The 13115-nt window shown below is 39.3% G+C and overlaps 2 protein-coding genes across 4 annotated transcripts in view; one reads left to right on the top strand and one right to left on the bottom strand.

Annotated features, from left to right (window-relative positions):
- MFSD6 (major facilitator superfamily domain containing 6) overlaps window positions 1–13115 on the bottom strand; it is an 82217-nt gene that overhangs the window by 43580 nt on the left and 25522 nt on the right. The gene's annotated exons all lie outside the window — the stretch shown is intronic.
- NEMP2 (nuclear envelope integral membrane protein 2) overlaps window positions 1–13115 on the top strand; it is a 208083-nt gene that overhangs the window by 191015 nt on the left and 3953 nt on the right. The gene's annotated exons all lie outside the window — the stretch shown is intronic.

The raw sequence follows: 13115 nt of genomic DNA, 5'->3' as shown, positions 1-13115 counted from the left end.
CCTCAACATATGAATCTTCAGGGGCCACAATTCAGCCCATTAAAATGCCCTTCGAGGTCACTTACAACTCCAACATCAAGCAAACTTGAGTAAAGAATGCCAGTATTTTTTTCCAGAGCCATTTCCTCCCTAGACCAGCAACAGAGTGTGTGACACCGCTGGCAGCTTCCTCGGGCCTCAACAGTCAGAGTGAGGCTGTATCCTTAGAGGAGGACTCTTCACATTTTGTACAACCTAATCTGACCATATTTACTCATTTACTTTATTTCATGAATTGCTATTTGCTTTTCCAGTGGTTGAGGTCAAATGAAAACCTTTTACAAACAGTGCTAATTAATCTGGTTTTAAAATGGGCAGCATGGTGGGGCATATGCTGCACGCTGGCCAAGGTGGTGGCATCCAGGGCACATGCATAGTTGAGGTGGACTTTCTCAGGAGTGGTCATAACTGCTTTGGTTATACTAGAGTTTTGAAAAGATTAAACAAGCATGTAAAGAAAAACTGCAAAACACTGTGCAAATATGTAAGCTACCATTAAATTAAATGCAAATATTTCAGCGATAACAGCCACATCTTTTACAAATTCTGCCTGAGCCAGTACATGCAGAAGTGTCTGAGATTTGGGGTCCTAACTTCCATTCAGGTCAGTTGGCTTCAAGGAAATAAAATTCTCTATGTAGATCCCAGCAACTGCTATCATAAAACACATCCCCTATCACTGGCTAGATGGTCTGTTTGAATGGCTTTGTGCACATTTTTGACTTGTCAGCAAAAAACACTCAAAGTCTGAGTCCTGGGGGTAGGGGGCCAACAGGAAGAAGTGGGGTCTGCTAGGTGATTTTTTTCACATACTAAAACCAGCCAAAGAAGAAAGTTAGGTCATTAGAGTCAGAACTGAAAGGAGCCATAGCATCCAGCTCGCTCTTTTCACAGAGACAAGGAAGGAGAGGGCCACAGGGGTGGACCGGGGCCACAAAGTCGGTTGGCCGGTGGAAGGTCAAGGTCCCCATCCCCCTGCCAGACCGTGCTCTTTCAGTAGGTAATAGCAATGTGCTATCTTCCACACTCCAAGCTCCCTACGTGAAATCAAACCTAGACAAGGGCTTGAGGAAGTACCTCTGGATTGGACCATAAGAAACGGACTAGCAGTGTTAGTGTAGATAGACTTCTGGACTTCTGAACTCAGCTGTGCGCGCGGATTAAGGAAGCTGGATGAATGTTTATGTTGGCATCAGAAGACGGTTGACATTTTAAACTTTGACGAGTCATTGGGAAGACTGGGGTAAGAGGAAAGTAGAAAAGCAAATGCCACTCAACAGTTGTCCAATATCCTGGATCAAAGGAGAAAAGCTTACCCAGAAGCAAAATTCTGTGTTATGAGAAGAAATGTGCTGAAAGATCATTTCTGCTGAGGTAGCCACAGAAATTGCAGGTATCGATGCTGAGGCAGGACGAGGGGTGACCCAAGGTTTCCACCTCTTACCTGCAGCTGGACATGAGCTGTATCAAGCAGGCAGACTTTAAATAATCAGAAGTGGATGCTTGCCTTGTCGGGGATGGGGCACCATACACAGGATTGTGAAAGGAGAGGGGTGTGAACAGGCCACAGAGAGAATGGCAGGGACAGGGCTGTCCAGAGTCTCCCTCTTGGGCTTAGGCCATGCCATCAGCCCTGCAGGTTCCTAGAGCAGCCAGGGAGTTCCCGGAGTGGGGCTCATATCACCAGCGGGTTGAAAGGAGCCCCGATCTTTTCCATTCCTCAATTCCTGATGCGGCTCCACAGATCTCACAACGAAGAGTCTGAGCCAGGCCAGAGGCATCACTGGCTTTAGGGTCATCTCCCTCTCTGTCATTCCTGAACATTCACTAGCACTCAGACTGAAGTCAATGCAGTTCCCACTCACAATGCTAAACACCTTCTCTGTCTGAAGTGAAATTTAAGTCATGGATTTTTCAAGTAAGGAAAAAAGTAGAGCAGGCCAGGCATGGTGTCTCACACCTATAATCCTAGCACTTTGGGAGGCTGAGGCGGGTAGATCACCTGAGGTCAGGAGTTCGAGACCAGCCTGACCAACATGGTGAAACCCCACCTCTACTAAAAATATAAAAATTAGCTGGGCATGGTGATGCATGCCTGTAATCCAGCTACAAGGGATTGAGTTTTCAGTGAGTAACATTAAAAGAATATCAGTGATATCTTCATCCAACACTTCAGGTTCTGACATTAGGATGTAATTTTTATGCCCACGTTAGAAGCACTGAATTTGTCTCTTCCCAACAGTCCTGCTATATGGCACTGCTTCCAGAAGTAACACTGATAATGGCATGTTCCTTCTTTGATGAAGAGTTCCCAAAATGGATTGACCAGGTGAAAATAAGAAAGGGGAATAGAGAGGAGGAAGATGGAGCTGTTCTCTACATGCCAATGTTTCTGAAAGACATCTCCAACTTCATCCTTTCTCTAAATCTGGGCTTATCAATGCAACTTTCCAATGGGCATCCTCCCCATCTCATAGAAATTCCACAAGTTCCAAACTCCAGGATCCTCTTCCCCTACCCAGAGCCCACACCTCTCTTCCTGGGTTCTTCTCCTTGGTGAATGGCACCAGTACTCATCTGGTACCTAATCCGTAATATAACTCCTCTCCTTCATTCCAGCTATGCAAGGTCCTGCTCAGAACAACTCTGGCTTTTATTCATTTTATATCCACTCCCAATGTCATAGGCACCAAACCTAACATTTCTGTAGCATCTGACATTTTCTTTTCTGTTTTACTGTCTTCCACCTCCGACAGAACATGAGCTCCATGACAGAGGAATATGTCTGTCATATTCAACACTGCAACCCTAGAACAATCACTGATCATTTAATAAAGTCTCCTTTAAAGAAATATTGAATGAACACAATATTTAATTGTGAATTAATTCTTCCTAAATGATATGTGGTCATCATTAGAAACATTAGTTTTTGCCACTTATATTCAATACAAGTTAGTTTAATCACATTACTCTCATCCTAACACTGCTAAGAGGAGCTAACCCTGAAGGAATAAGTTTCACTCAGGGTAAAAGGAATAATTTGGGGACATGGGGGCACTTTAGAGGGATGGAGATCTCACCAGGAAGAGACATAGGAGGGTGGTTGAAACCATTGAAAAAGTGATAACAGGCATTAGTCATTCAAAGCAGAAATGAGGAAGACTAAGAGGTGAGACTGGGTTGCATAAAGGAACAAAACAGTTGCTAATCTAACCCTGTGCCTATGAAGCTATACGGTAGCAGCTGAGAACATGACTTTGGGGTTTAAATCCTGTGTTCATTATTTACTGGCTGTGTCATCATGGGAAACTTAATCACTCTACAATTCTCATCTCTAAAATGGACATAACAATGCCTAACTCACAAGACTGTTAAAAAGATTAAATAGGGCTTATAGGAAAAGCATTTAGCACGATGCTTTTATAACTTTTATATGTAATAAGCAATCAAATGGTAGTATAATTACTATTTTTAAAATATTATCCCATAATTATAATTTTTGTTAAGATTAGAGTTTTGTTATTATTGTTGTTGTTGTTGTTTTTGAGATGGAGTCTGGCTCTGTCTCTCAGGCTGGAGTGCAGTGGCGCAATCTCGGCTCACTGCAACATCCACTTCCCAGGTTCAAGCGATTGGAGATTTTTAAACTTATTTTTGTTTTTTACTTTTCTTCTAGATTATTTACCTATTCTGATATTTTTGAAGTTGCTGAAAAAAAGAACAAAAAACTTTCATCTGGATTGGTAGAAATCACTGAATCAGCAAAGATAGTAAATGAATCATCAGCTGATGACTCAAAAAAACAGCACAGCTTGTAATTTCTCTAAAACTCAGAGAATGAAGAAAAATGGACCTTTGTAAATTAGGGTGAGATAAATAATAATAAGAAATCCCCTGCCCAAGCAATTGCCTTCTAAAAACATAAAAGAAGAAATCAGTTATATCACCTCCTGCTAAAACTCAGCTTCTCTTAGAAAAACATTCCAATTCTTAGTATGATGCTCAAGCTTCCCAGGATCCTTGTCCAGTGCACTGGTGTCCTTTTATTACCCTCTCCCTGGCCATTCACATGTGTGGTTTCCTCTGTCCCCAAGATCTTCACTGGGGGCTTCCATTCAGGACTCTGCTCAAATGCCATTTCCTCAGGGAAAGTCTCCCAGCCTAACCGAGCTGAAACAATTGCTTCTCCTCAGTCACTCTTAGGACCCTTCACTCTGTCTTACTGTTGCCCTAAATCACCCATCATTATCAGAAGTAAAATCATCTACTTACTGTTCATTGTCTGCCCCAGTAGAATGTTAGTCCCACGAGGACTGACCTTTGTCTTTTTTATTACAGATTCCATATATCCCTAGATTATAGCACAGTGCCTGTCACCCAGTGTGTTTAATAAATACTTGTTGGAGGAATGAATTAGTAACAATACTACCTACTGTTCGTAGTTGAGGACTTATTAATGTGCTTGCTAGCATTATCTCGTTTAATCTTAAGGACAATGCTGTGAAGTTAGGTATAATTATTGCCCCGTTTTACAAATGAGGAACCTGAGGCGTAACAAAGCTAAAATTACTGACTTATCCAATGTTAGACAGGACTAAGTGTGGGATTTGAATCTAGATCAAATGCACACATGTACATATACACACACATACACTTTTTATAGGCAAATTGGCAAAAAGAAGGAAAAAAGAAAACAGGGTAACTACTACACTACTCAACGATCCTACCGGGGCTTAGGATGATGACTGGAGTCAAGCCTAGACCAACTTGCTCTCTTCTCATTCTCCTCAATGGAATGAAATGCTTGGCCAATGGTTATAACCAAGGACCACTGGCCAACACTGCATCACTGAGGATTCCTCACTGTACTCAGCAACCACAATGCGCAGGAGATGGTCCAAAGGTATAGTACACCTGGACAAATGTAACCGAAAGTTTATTCTTCTTTTCAATAATGTCAGAGCTTCAATCTATACGTTAACTTTTTAAAGGAAAGAAAAAATCAGTGGCTGGGCACAATGGCTCATTGCCTATAAACCCAGCACTTTCGGAGGCTGAGGTGGGCAGATCACTTGAGCTTAGGAGTTTAAGACTAGCCTGGCCAACATGACAAAACCTCGTCTCTACAAAAAATACAAAACTTAGCTGGGCATGGTGGCACATGCCTGTAGTCTCTGCTACTTGGGAGGTTGGGGTGGGGGTATCATCTGAGCCCAAGGTGTTGAGGCTGCAGTGACCTGAGATTGCGTCACTGCATTCCAGCCTGGGAGACAGAGTGAGACCCCTGTCTCAAAAAAAAAAAAAAAAAAAAGGAAAAAGAGAAAAAGAAAAAGTTAGCAAGTTACTGTTTGTCTATAGACTACTATTTAAAGATGTTTTCAGCAGAAGAAAAAGTAAGAATTGCTCAGTATTTCAGAAATAAGAATGGAATTGTTACTTCTTCAAGTTGGAAAGGCTTTGGAGAGGTATGCTATGAAGTAAGCTTCTGAGAAAATTTATTTTCTTATCCACTCTTCCAGACTATCCTTCAAAATTATATAATTGCAGTCTGCCAAATATTTCCATGTATATGTAGAAATATAATTAGCCAAATTAGTTAAGACTTTTGACTTGTACAATAAAAACGCAGTAAACTGACACTCTATTACTCAAGATAACTAAACAGCTGGTACAAACACTCATACCTGCACTTACTTCCAGTAATAAACTTTATGAGCTTTGGGACATCACTTGGCTTTTTGGTATCTTGATTTTTCTTTTTTTTAAATTTTATTTTATTATTATTATACTTTAAGTTTTAGGGTACATGTGCACAATGTGCAGGTTAGTTACATATGTATACATGTGCCATGCTGGTGTGCTGCACCCATTAACTCGTCATTTAGCATTAGGTATATCTCCTAAAGCTATCCCTCCCCCATCCCCCCACCCCACAACAGTCCCCAGAGTGTGATGTTCCCCTTCCTGTGTCCATGTGTTCTCATTGTTCAATTCCCACCTATGAGTGAGAATATGCGGTGTTTGGTTTTTTGTTCTTGTGATAGTTTACTGAGAATGATGAGTTCCAATTTCATCCATGTCCCTACAAAGGACATGAACTCATCATTTTTTATGGCTGCATAGTATTCCATGGTGTATATGTGCCACATTTTCTTAATCCAGTCTATCATTGTTGGACATTTGGGTTGGTTCCAAGTCTTTGCTATTGTGAATAGTGCCTCAATAAACATATGTGTGCATGTGTCTTTATAGCAGCATGAATTACTATTCAAATCAAAGTTGTTGGACACAGTTTGATATTAATTTTTTTTTTTTTTTTGAGACGAAGTCTTGCTCTGTCACCTAGGCGGGTGTGCAGTGGTGCCATCTCGGCTCACTGCAACCTCCATCTCCCAAGTTCAAGTGATTCTCCTGCCTCAGCCTCCCAAGTAGCTGGGACTACAAGTGCCCGCCACCATGCCCAGCTAATTTTTGTATTTTTAGTAGAGACGGGGTTTCACCATGTTGACCAGGCTGGTCTTGAACTCCTGACCTCAGGTGATCCACCTGCCTCAGCCTGCTAAAGTGCTGGGATTATAGGCATGAGCCACTGCGCCCAGCTAATTCTTAACAACATACTACGCATTTGCACCTGATCTCATTTTAAAGAGAAGAAAATAAGACCTGAAGCCATGGTTGTTATACAAAATAGACTTGTAATCATTTATGCCATTTAGGGCAAAATATAGACAGACAATATGCATATTAGGGACACAAAATCTCAATGTTTACCTGAGGTATTTGGATAAATGTTTCTTTAAAACATATACAGCTATAACTATGCACACACATTCATATGCATATACACATACACACATTTGGCTCTTCTACAGGAGGATGGTTATATTGATCCACTGTAAGGAGACATGGGTTTCAAACTACTTCCCAGTAGAAAATACCAAAAAAGGTAGAGACTGTCTAGCACCAAGAATGGAAAATTATGAATATTTTGCCATTATTTCCTTAAAGAAAAAAATATTACAGATAATGTAGAGGTCCCCTTTGTTCCCCATCCAAGTCCCTTTCTCTTTTTGTCCTGTCCAGAAAGCTAGGGCAACTGTGAATTTAGAGTGTATTATTCCTCTACAAATTTAAATGTCTTTATATATATGTAAATCCATAAAAATATGCTAAACTTTTAAAATTTATCGTTAACATTTGTATAACTGTACCGAATTGTGTATTATTTTGAAACCTGCTTTTTTCCCCAGTCAACATCATAGTGTTGACAGCTTTCCATGTTGGCATATTGATCTAGTCTATTTCTTTTAACCTCTGCATTAACATTTCACCTTATGACTATACCATATTGAATGTATCCATTCCTCAATTGATGGCTATGTAGACTGTTTCTCTTTTTCACTGTAAGAAAGCCACAAGTAAGCAACTAAGCATCCTTGTACACATCTTTCTGCATGTGTATGAGTTTCTCCAGGGAGGTATTTACCTAAAAAATGTAATTTTTAGGCCATAGGGAATATCTAGCTTGAGGCTGAGCATAGACTGCTAAATTGGTCTCCACAGTGGTTGTCTAGGTAATGGAATTTGCAGGAACCATCTTTACTCTTGTCTGCCATACACTTTGACCATCACCTCAGCCTGTTAGATGGTGGCAGTCTAAGGGCAGTCTGCAATCACAAAAGGTACAGTACATATGGTGTTTGTCCTGCTCTCTTTAACTCAGCAAGTACCTCAATCAACCCAGCCACTGAAGATGGAAGAGAAAGAAAACCATGTGATGCCAGTAAAAGCCCTGGATCCATTTATACCACTTTGCAACAATGGCCTTTTCTTCTTAACTATGAATAGCTTGATTATAAGTAATGCTGTTATTAATAAGTCAGCCTGGTAGCTATATTACATGGTAAGATATTTCTTTGCAAAGATGTTCTTTTCAAGGGATGATAAAAACCAAATGATTATCTTTCAATTCCTGATCATAAATTCTTCAATTTTTGAGACTCCATAGCTTACAGTGTGATAATGAGAACCTATATTTGAAATAGCTCCAAGGGGCTTTTCCTCCAAAAATGGGTATCAATGTCTTTGGAGGTAAAATGTGAAAGGAATAGGAAAATAGAAATCTACCCACATATAAATAATAGCTGCAATTATAATTTTCATATTGCCAGCTATTATGAAGATAGTAGCTTATAATGCCTAAAACGTGGCACTAAGAAGTATATAAGCAATTTATTTTTTAATGTGGCTTCTTTATATCACTAGGTAGGTCATTTTTTCATATGTGCTATGACACAGACTATATGTATAAGATAGGGCCTATGTGTCCTCCATATATTAGCAGAGGACTTAGCAGTACAGGAATAATCCATAAATGCCATATTTTAACAAATCCAAAGCTCTCTAATTGGCACAAAATGAAAAATGAAATCCACTGGTGATGGACTCACACTGACCTAACCTCACAGTCTCGCTCAATCACTCATGTCTAACAGAACATTGCCGGCTGTCCTTTTGGCTAAAAGCAAAACAAAACAAAACAAAATTGAAATCACTAACTTTGTGTTCTCTGATTAGAAAAGCTCTAATTAGCTCCATTCTCTAATACTCATTGTGTTAAAATAATTCCATGTCAGACACTTTGAGTGCACTAATATTTTTATATTTTGTGTGTCAAGACATCCTTTCAAGTTATTTTTTTTTTACTGAGCCTATGAATCAGAGAAAGACTGCATATTTTTAGTTTTCTCTGAAACATTTAGGATTGTGCTAAACATGAACTCTCTGGATAAATGTTTGTGGTGATGGCTTGTGACCTGTCCCAGCAGCTGGCCCAGGCCTACCATATTTTCAGAGCAGTGCACTGGGAGAGATCCTCAGAATCCCTAAGTCCCTCACCCCTGAAATTTGGCCTGTTCTAAAATAGAATCAGTACAGTCTTAGATGGCTCTGAAGGAGGTTGACATTTAAGCTCAGCTTTAAAGACATGGTATAAATGCAAGGAGACCAGAACCGAGTATTCATCTCTTGTATTCCCACCAGTATGTAGTTTTGGGTTGAGCAGACCCAGAACGAACATCCATAAATGTCTAGCTACTGTAGATTCCCTATCTCTGGCCAACTTGGAATTTCTAGTTCGTAGTCCATGTTTCATTAGCTTCTTTATAAATGAATGTGCCTTCCTAGTTCCTCCCTCTCTCTGATCCCCCAAATTTTAAAAACTTCATGACACTGCCAGATAATTTTTTTCCAACTCAGATCCCAGTGAGTTATTAGGCAGATTTTACTGCTAACACATAGCTCTCCCAGTTTAAACTACTTTTCAGTTGGGTTTTTCAAAAAGCTAGGGAGCCGTAGCAGTTGGAACTATAGGATTTAGCAGAGTAAAGTGCCTGTGCCTTCCTGTCGGACAGAACACTCTGGCAGGCAGTGAAGAGATCTGGGGGAACTTCCCAAACTGTGCAGCCTTGGATACACCCTGCGTCCATCCACCTGGCTTTTATGTTGCGAAAACAGTATACTCTTATAATCTCAAACTCTTTCAGAGTTTGTAATAATTCTATGATTATTAAAACTCAGATAAAGTTCAGCAAGGCTTAATCTCATTTTGGTCTTAGGAAACTAAACCTCACCACAAGACAGGGGAGAATCCTGAAGATCATTTGATGGTGGCAAAATCATTCACTTTTGGAGAGTGCTGTTGTTTGGGTAGGATTTTTTAAGCTTAATTCACAAAGACATTTTTTAAATATTAAAATTCATGCCCTTTGATTGATCAAGGAGGAGGCAGGATAATGTATTTTTTTTTTCCCTCGCACCAGAGTTTAATACAGGCTATATCTGCTTTGGCAAATCACCTATCCCAATAAAAAACAAAACTGTTTTTAAATCTCAGCTCTGTAATCCTTAGAGCTTAAAGATAAAGGAAAAAAAAATGACCTTCTTTTTGTCCATTAGTCAATTACAGGAAGCATTATTCTTTCCATATTACCACGTTATGAATCTGATTTCAAAGTAAGTATTCTAATGAAAAGAGAAGCATTTAACTTTTTTAAAAAATTCCAACTGACTCTGCAAATGAAATTTTTAAACCAAGGTACCAGGAGAGGAAAAAGACCTTATGTTCTAAAGCCACCATCATATGAAATAAATTATTCTGTCTTTTATGTATCCGAATGGTAGTAGTTATATGCCATCCTTGGGAGAATTGAAGAAATGGTCACTCAAGTCATTCTGTATGTTTTGTGTTTCTGAGGAGCCCTCACTGAGAAAGGCTGGCAGAGTCAGAAAAAAAAAAAGTTCGTGTTCTTTAAACAGGGTATAGTCGGGGTTTTTTTTGTTTTTTTTTTTTTTTTTTGTGATTGGGGCTTTTTAAAAAGAGAGGTACTCTGGAAAAGGAGACAGAATATATTTAAGTCCTACTTTTAGCATGTGAAGGAGCTAGATTCTACATTTTCTTAAATACTCTGATGAGTTAAATGGAACTAACACTCAAATGCCACCAAATCCCCCCACCACTGATAGTTAACAATGACAGCATCTCCGACTGCTTCTTGCATCTTTGCTATCTGCCTGACTCCATTCTGAGTGCTTTGCATCAGTTCTCCTGTAATTCTCTTTAATATGAGATAAGTATCCCCAGATTTACAGATGAATAAAACTGAGACTCAGCTCACACAGCAGGCCCAAGATTGTCCAGTTAAATAAGGAGCACAAGCAGGATGGAAGCCAGGCCAGTTCAACTCAAAGGGCCTCACTTAACACCAAGGCCTACTCTGAAGGGTGCAAGACTTCAGGCTTGTATCCTCAGGTGGGCTGTAAAATAAGGGGCCTGGACTACACTAGCTCTAAATTTGTTACCCAGTATGCTAGAGTTAACTTACCAAGATACATAGTGCAAAAACAAGGAAAAAGATTAATGTCACTTTTTACTATGATTCTGTATAAAATAATTGGAATTTAAAATAGAGCACAAAACATTATCTTTATGAAACACTTGTTTTTGAATGAAATGGAGGATGGTTTTAGCACCCTAATACTCACTTTCAAAATTGTAACAATAAAGTTAGACAAGATGATATAAATTCTAACCCCTGTAGAAATGTTGGACTGATTATCCAATTTCAGGAGTTACAGTGTGGCTTTATGTTTGTTTTCTTTAGTGCTTTGCCATGGTTTTTATATAATAAATGAAAAACACAAACAAAAAACACAAAACTGAGTTGTGGAGAATGATGACTTCGATGGAACCATAAAATCTCCCCTACACTAAAAAGAAAAGAACACACAGCCACTTTACATCTGCAATCCACCTTCCTCAGACCTTGTGAGTAAACTCCTGTTTCACTGCTACAGAGCACTCATTTATTTCACATTTTAAAAACTGACACTGATATTACAGTAGAACTGATGTTGTGGCTAAACTATATTCTACAGTGCCTATAAGTTGGCTGGCAGGATTCCACATGGAATCTTCGTACCTCTGTGAAAAACTGGGCCATGACGAAGAATACTCATACACTGGGCTTAAAGCCACAGTCAATTACTTGTACTGCTCTGGCAGAGAAAACACAGGCCAAACAGGTCTCATTTCACCAGTGCTAAGAAAAGTTATTACCTTTTATTTCATTAACTAGTCAGATGACATCAAATCAACAGTTTTTTTACACATATCCTACAAAATTGAAAGTATAAAAGTACTTCATTTTCTAGTACTGATTAACTTAATTAGACTACTCATTTTTTCTCCTTTTCTTTTTTGAAACAGGGTCTTGCTCTGTCACCCAGGCTGGAGTGCAGTGGTGTGATCACAGCTCACTGCAGCCTTGACTTCCTTTTGGGCTCAACAGATCCTCCCAGCTCAGGCTCCCAAGTAACTGGGACTACAGGCGTGTGACACCACGCCCAGCTAATGTTATTTTTTGTAGAGACAAGGTCTCACCGTGTTGCCCAGGCTGATCTCGAACTCCTGGGCTCAAGACATCCTCCTGCCTCAGCCTCCCAAAGTGCTGGGATTATAGGTGTGAGCCACACCCAGACTAGACTAATCTTTAAGAAGACAACCTTTGTTTATAAGAGCAAAAGATTCTATTATATAAAGGCTGTATCAGGAGTGCACTTCCAATTTGATATAACTCCATTTCATTTGAAAATCTATGGTCATCAGAAATTTGGGGAGAAAAATTTCAATTTGACTAAGATGTTTAAGGGGGAATGTTAGTTATTTTGAAAATCATAAACATCTTGACTTTGCAGGTTTAATCATCTGTACACTTCTGATATTGTACTGTCAACTTGTATTTTTATCAGATTCAATGGGTCTTGTAGTTATAAACAGCATAATATATCAGACTGACAGAAAAAAAGTAAAATAAGCTGAACTCCTAATCTATGCTGGTCATTGTTGAAGCAATTGCCATGTTTTATCTCATCTAGTCTTCATAAAAAACCCTAAGAAGCAGGTACTAATAATATCCTTATTTATAGATAACAATACAGAGATGCAAAAAGTTCTGTAACTTGTCCAAGGCCATATAGTTCCAAGTTGCAGAGCCAGGCAATCTGACTCAGCCTCTGCTCGTAACCACCATACAATCCTTAAAGTCCTGTTCCTTTTATTTTTTTTCTCCCTCGCTTATGTCTTAGGCCCACCTAGGAACACCCACAGAGGGTTCCTGGCTCAGGTGATGATATTGGGGGGTGCTCAGAAAGTCCATTGCTGCTAAAACAATATATAGAAACAGGTTACAGTAATACCGTAATGACAGTTCCATATAACACAAAATATTCTCAAGCATAAGGATACTTACTTTAAGCAATAAAGCACAGACCAACATTTCAATAAATCAGAAACTTGAAATACTATCTTGGAGACAATTATAATTGATTTTCCTCAGCCCATTTCTCTTCTTAGACGACAAGATTTCCTTGTTGATCTTATCCACATTCCCGATTTTCACTGCTGCACATCTGCATCCCATCCTAACCTCTCCTATAAGCTTCAGACTTACAATATTGTGTCAACTGCCTACTAGACATCCCCATCTAGATGTTTCAATTTCAAACCAAACAATCAC

The sequence above is a fragment of the Gorilla gorilla genome, chromosome 11 (assembly GCF_029281585.2).
Source record: "Gorilla gorilla gorilla isolate KB3781 chromosome 11, NHGRI_mGorGor1-v2.1_pri, whole genome shotgun sequence".
Taxonomy (NCBI): domain Eukaryota; kingdom Metazoa; phylum Chordata; class Mammalia; order Primates; family Hominidae; genus Gorilla; species Gorilla gorilla.
This window is presented reverse-complemented; position numbering and strand designations above follow the sequence as displayed.